A 7,676-nucleotide genomic window follows, 5' to 3' on the forward strand; every position below is an offset into this window, starting at 1 on the left:
ATTGATGCCAGATGGGGATCAGAGCGTTGATGATATAAGGATAGGAGTTTGGTTTTAGATACAATATACCCACCATTCACATGGAATGTACATGTTATGTGCAATCCAGTTCGTATTAAGTTGACTCCCCATGAGAGTATATGTGAATCTCATATCGATATAACTAGATATCCACCATATTAATGCGTGAGGATATCCAGCTATAAAAACAGGGACAACATTGAAGCCTTTTCAAATCGCGATCGAATTCTCTTTTGAGTCTATCTCAGAAAAGATGTTGAATTTTGATGTATTTTATTGCAATTCAATTGAAGTGTGAGTCATTAATAATCCTGCGTCCATCCTAATTTTAACTGGACACAATGATCATACTTTCATCTGCTTATCTTTCCCTTTCGTTATCGCTTACTTGCTATTTCTTCATATGACAACAAACTCAAAATGCTGTATATAGACATCTATCTAATCACTGCAGTGTATTACAATCTTTTGTCTTTAATCTATAAATATAAAAGCGAAAATGTGTGTGTATATGTTCGCTTTTTGTGTATGTCCAAGAAAGGCTTTTTTTCCGCGAAGCGATCGGTCGACTCACTTCTTCTTAAAACTTTTTATATCACTCCTAAATGATAATATCTACGAATTAACAACCGGGGTCGCATGTCTATTTAATTTGCCCGACTTTCAAAAGGTAAATATTCAAGATTTTTCGATCGCCGCATGTGCATTAAGCTGTTTCGTATAAAAAAGAAACAAACAGACTCGCGGTAAATAAAACACTGTCCCGCACTCAACGTCCACGTCATTAAGTCGTCAAAAACGGGCACCTGCCGTTAAACGTCGCACTTTTTTTGTTGTTTTTTTTTTCACACTTTATTATTTTTCAACTGCGCGACAAGGCTTCGTTTTTTGTTTTAAACAAACACCCGGTCAACGATTTTTGTTTTCATTTACCCAAAAACACACACACCTCCAAACATCCGGGCAAGGCCGGATACCCCCCGGCTAGTTTTAAAATAAAACCGATTATAAACGGACTTATATTGTTATTTTCTTAAATGTTTGTATATCTATCTATGAATGTCTTATTCTCTCATTCATTACAGCGTAACGATACATTGACTTTGAACAAACAAAAATAGTTAAACTAATCTATACTATAAATCTCACCTGCCTGTTTAAATTTATGTATGTATGTATGTATGTATGTATGTATGTATGTATGTATGCATGTATTTATGTATGTATGTATGTATGTATGTCTGCCTAAAACTTTCGACAGAGGCGACGGATTTTCAGGAGATTGGTATCATTTTGAAGCTTGACCCTTCGGACGACAAATATCGAAAAATTGGCCAAAAATATTAATTCCTTCACCTGCAACTGGGCAGTTTTCTACAGAGAGGGTCGATTTTTTCGCTAATATTTTTTGCAAGTCATTCAACCCTCGTGTTCACGACGTCGCTTAAAAGGCGTTGTATCGGCCGCTCGTGACGTCACAACCACGGTAGGCATATCGGCAAGGCAGTTTTTTTTTTCACCTCTTTTCCATCTGGCGCGTTACGGGTTCGAGCCTCCTTACTACTCTTTTTTTTTTCTTTTTTTGCGCTCGCAATTTTCCTTTTCTTTTCTTTTTTTGCTCAACCAATACCCTTACACACACCTTCACTTTCATTTCCGCCTTCGTGTCACGGGTTCGAGCCTGCTTACCTACTACAACATTTTTTTTTTTTTTTTTGCTCAACACACACCTCCAAACACCCGGGAAACACCGGACACCCAGGCTAGTTTCAAAGAAACCGCGACCGAACCTTTTTTACTCAACGCTTATCGCAAATTCAAGCGCAATTGAATAACGTGGGGGTTGCTATAATACAGGGTGACCCCAAACAACGGGCCCTAACTCTAATTAGGCCCCGTTTCTTAGTGTTTTGTCCGAACGAAATTTAACACAGTGTATTCTTTGTCGCAACTCCTACTGGGGTCTAGGTGTACTCACGGTCGTTGATTCTGCCATGCCCTGTAAAATAAGGGCAATCGGTGAATAAATAATAGAGATATCACGTTTTGGGGGGGCACTCTGTATATCGCCATTAATAAGCAAACTTCTATTAAAAGAATATAATTTAATTTTTAAACATAGATTAACTCTCTCTCTTAATAATTAATACATAAAATCAGTCATTAAATTACATAACAAGAATGCACACATTTCAGATTAACATCCATATTTGAATTATAATGGACATATTTGTTCCAAAAAGAATATGAATTGCATCATATCATTTTAAATATGTTAACGGCTATATAGCGTTCTAAAAAATCTTTCTCTCTCTCTCTCTCTCTCTCTCTCTCTCTCTCTCTCTCTCTCTCTCTCAAAACGCTATGCCCCCCTTTTTTGAATTTTCAACGACTTTTTCCGTTTCTGAAATGGAATAGGTTCCTTCACTGTATTACATAAAAAAATATATTTTCAAATATTTGTACTGACGTTTTGATCTCTTAATTCCATTTATCCAAAGGAAGTCTCGTAATAAAGACGAAACGTTGATGAACACATAACTTGGTTTGATCCTTTTTTTTCGTTCTCTATCTATCTATCTATCTATCTATCTATCTGTCTGTCTATCTATCTATCTATCTATCTATCTATCTCTTTATACAGGGTGACCCCCCCCCCAAAAAAAAAATAAAGCATATTTAATCTGAAAAGTAAACACTTGATAAGTGGATAGTCCTTAATCCGCGGAGTTTCGAAGAAATACTTTCCTTCTCATCAGAGGGTAGGAATTAGCAAAATGCGGGATCGGATTTTGCATACAAAAGTATTTGATGAAACAACAAAAGAGAGAGAGAGCGAGAGGGAGAGAGCGAGAGAGCGAGAGAGAGAAAGACAAAGAGATAGAGATAGCAGAATACAACAGCTTTGTAAATAAGAAATATTTTCAGTTGGGGGGGGCGTTCAAAAACAAATCATACGGGTAAATAAAGACATTTTAAATAACATGAATAGATTAGCAAAATGGATTGATTTAAAGTTTCAAATCCAAAAGTTTTAAGTATTATGATGCAGTTATATCCTAAACGGAAACTTTCATTTGGAACGCACACTCTTCATAATAATCTCTAGATTTTATTATCAGGATCTATCTGCTTGTGCGCTAATAAAACTTCTCATATGCGCTGGTCATGCTCGACTGTATAAGGCGTTAACTTATGTCAAAATCACCTATTCTTTAATCGAAATTTTCTATTAACGATCATCGATACTTATCGAAGACATTCCGATAAAACACCTATCTAGGAACACTGCCAGGCATATAACGTATATTTGTAAAAAAATTTTTTTTTTTTTACTCGGCTCAGCCGTTTAGGAGTTCATATGGAACGAACTCACACGTATGCACACACGCACACATAAAGTTCCTTTTATGTAATAGATCGTTAAATAGATATAGCTACTAAGCTAAGTTTTAATTCACTACTAGCAGTTCAGCCCGGCCTTGCTTGGGCCCTACGTATTGTTCATAACTGCACTATGTGTGAATACACTTTATGTAAAATTTCAGATGTTTAGACCTGAAACTGTCTAAGTAATTTGGTAGAGACCGCAGAGGTATATATTTTTAAACTTTTACCCCAATTTTGTACCCTTTAACATTTATTGTTTTGGTCTGAAATCAAAAGAAAAACTTTGACTCGTGTCTAAGTTACCTACATCTAAAATGTCAAGTGTTTAGACCCAAAATTGGCGAAGGAGTTAGGTAGAATATGCAATGGTCAACTCTTTAAACTTTGACCTTTTGTCAGCGAAATTTTCGCCCCAAAACTGATTAAAATGCTTGCCACATGTCTGAATACCTGTTATGTAAAATTCCAAATGTTTAGATCCAAAATTGGTTGAGTAGCTTGCTAGAGAACGCAAAGGTCAGATCTTCTGAACTTTGACCCCTTGACAGCTCAAAATTTCGACCAAAACTGATTAAAAAGCTTGCCCTTTCTCTGAATGCTCTTTATGTAAAATTACAAACATTTAGACCAGAAATTGGCTGAGTAATTTGGTAGAGACACCATAGGTAATTTTTTTAAAACTTTGACCTCACTTTTGACACGTTAACATTCATTGTTTTGGTCTCAAATCAAATTAAAAGGTTTGATCCATGTCCAAGTAACCGACATTTAAAATTTCAAGTGTTTAGACCCAAAATTGGCGGAAGAGTTTGGTAAAGTTCTAAAAGGCCAACTTTGATCCCTTTACAGCCAAATTTCTGGCCGAAAACGGATTAAAAAGATTTTTCCAAATCTCAGTGCCCCTTATGTCAAATCTTGAGTACTGTGGTAGGGAAATGTACTCACACAGACATACACATAGACAATTTCACTTTTATGGATATATAGATAAACTTTTCCGGCTTATTTCATGCTGACTGTTTAGTGGTCTCATCGATTACAGGTTTTTGAATGCAGGCGAAACCATTACGGCGGGGAAGTATTGTCAACATATGGATGAAATGCATCAGAAACTTCGACAACAATACTCAGCATTAGTCAACATAAAAGGCGCAATTCTTCTCCACAGTAATGCTTGACTGTACGTTGCTAAACCGACTCTGCAAAAGTTGAACGAATTGGACTAGGAAACTTTGTCTCATCCGCCATACTCTCCAGACCTCTAACCTACCGGCTACTACTTTTTCAAACACTTCGACAACTTTCTGCGTGGGAAATGCTTAAAAATCCTAAAGGATATCAAAAACGCTTTCAGCGACTACAGCGACTTCAGCGTCACCAGAACGCATTACTTTTACGCTATTGGCATAATAAATACACTTTTTTTTTTCGTTAACAAAAGGGTTAATTCTGATGGTATTTATTTCGATCAATAATTTTTTTTTTTTTTGCCGAGACATGTTTATCTAAATTTAAAAATAAAAATCGCAAGGACTTTCTTGTCAACTAGATATTTGCAATTTATTCTGCTTTTATTAGCTATACCGTTTTTAATATTATTACGTTCAATCACTATGGAAGAATACAGAATTACGTCCCTTCTTTTTTAGATGGTGGCCATTTCAAAATAATTCACTTAAATTCAAATTTTTTCTAGAAATCGTACCAATTAACTATTCTTAACTCCATGCTACAATTATCCACAAGAAAAACGAATGAACCAGAATCAAATATCGATTATGGACGAAGACACCTATTGATGACAAAGAAACGGTAAAGGGGTTGACTTTACTTTATATATTTGATATATAGATACTGAAGGATTTAAACAGCCCATTAACGAGATACTTGAACTGTAGGAAAATATCTTGATTTCAAACAGCAAGTGCTTCCTGGCTAACTATATGGTTGTTTTCAAGTTCAATGTAAGCAAGTTTTTGTTCCGCCCTCTCATGACATTATCAAATTCTGCCCAATTTTCCAACACTATCAATGATCACGATTTTGTCTTACTGACTCACTCATCTGTGGACACTTAATAAGTGGTGATATCCTAGTAAAAAAAAAAAACGGTGTAACGACTGGACACGCGACTATTACAAAATAATTTTATCCATTTAATAAAAAATAAGAAACAAAGAAAAAATCTGTGACAAAAATTATTTTGATAAATAACACAAAATTAAAAAAAACACGCACACACACACAAAACCAACATTATGTTTGTTCGTGTATAACAAGGGCCAGCGACCTACAGCAAGCGTAGCAGATTCGGCCCGCGAAAACATCTTTACTGGCCCGTGATCCTGATTACTAATTACTCTATTTTTAACATGAAATACGAGGCTTTTGAATTTAACGAAATACTTTCTATTATCGTCCTCTGATCCTCCTAACCGAATTTTAATATGACTACCCCAAAACACGACCAAAAACCCAATTACCTACATTTCTGCGTAAAAAAAACATAAAACAAAAACTTAAAGCTGCTTTGACCGACCGATCGACCGACAGACAGCCAAAAGATATTAGGCAATGACAGCTTCAAAGGGACAATTCTGTCTCAGTTGGCTTTCTATTTCATTCCTTGAACAGCGACCCCTCATCGCTTACCCTTGCTACCTATCCTATATAAATTGCTGAACTCTTTCAATGAGTCATGTTTTTATCTTATTATATTCTTCCTCTTCACAAACAAGAGTCTTTCACTAAAAAATTATTGTATTCTGCATGGCTCGACACGTGTCATATATCATGCTTTTTGTTTAGAATCTTTTTAATGCCGAAATAAAAAATTTTAATGAATGTAATCAGTGGCATTCGTATTTACTTATTCCAGAAAAAAAAACAATTCAGTGCAAGTATCCAAGCTTACTATGAGGGACTATTTTAATTTTAGTTATTTATTTAGAAATGTTCAGGCTTATTGATTTAATGTATTTAATGGTTCATCAAATAACGACGTAACTTTTAGCATTTAATATAAATATAATAACTCATTTGAATCATTTAAATTTATCACTTCAAAGTAAAACTCAGACCATATATGAGATGTATAATTATATATATTGCCTTTGAATTAAAAATATGTTGTGGGAACATCAACTTAGATATAATTAAAAAAAAAGCTCAGGATTCAGAGCTATTTGTTTTTATAATTCGCGATTTGCGAAACTAATACGTATCGCGTTTTGCTGAATTTCCTCTGCATAAAACAGTTTTAAATTATTTGCTACACCATTTGATGTGGAAATGAAGACACTATCGTGATGTTTTAAAATGGAGTTGATAGACGTACATTGTGACGATCTATTAAGATTCACGTTTAATTTCACTAATTGAATTTTAAGCATAATACAGGGCAGACTGATAAAATTGTGATCCTAAAGAAAACAACACAACAGCTTTATTTTAAAATGTTTATTACAAAAAACTCTTGGAACTTGATTATGTAGTAGAGCTGACATCTATTCAATGTAGCCGCCTTCAACCTCAATCACCACCACGATACGGGTCTGAAACTGGGAGCAGGTCTTTTCCACAAGGGCCGACGGGAGCTCGGCGAATACTTGGTGGATGGCGGCGACATGCTGGCTTTTGTGTTATAGGAGGTCATGTTGACGTTATTCTCGACGCATAACCAAAACGAAGTAGTCCAGCCGGTTCAGGTCGGGGTAGGAGGGGGGCAGCGATATAAGAGTACAAAGTTGTAGCTCTTCTTCTGAAGCCAACCCTGAGCCTCTTTGGACTTGAGGGCCGCAAGCGAGTCCTGCTGCCACACCTAGGGTTTGCCAGCGGCCACCTGGTTACACCCGAGGATCACCACAGTCTTCAGTATTTCCCTTACACTTTGGTATCGACTTTTAAGCCGACTTTGAAGATGTGAGCTGGCATGATGTGGCCCTCACGCGAAACCATACCAAAGACCATAACCGTAGGTCATCCATTGAGCCGTGTCCTCAAGCTTTGAACCGTCCGGATTTGCATTATGAGAGTGCTGGCAATGGTCCTGTTGTCATAATATGCATCGTTGAAGAGCATGAATTGTTAAGCGGTGCATCTCCGAGCTCGCTCGTTGAACATTGTGTCATTTTCAGACATGATAGAAGGCTTCTATCGCTCTTGGGATTTGTACACAACTTTCAACACAACAAAAGGAAAATCGGTTTTCATCAAACAGACATGGAATCATGTCGTCTTTTCTATCGTTCCAACCTGCCTATTTC

The sequence above is a fragment of the Euprymna scolopes genome, chromosome 23 (assembly GCF_053919585.1).
Source record: "Euprymna scolopes isolate OS-2025 chromosome 23, ASM5391958v1, whole genome shotgun sequence".
NCBI classification, from domain to species: Eukaryota; Metazoa; Mollusca; class Cephalopoda; order Sepiida; family Sepiolidae; genus Euprymna; species Euprymna scolopes.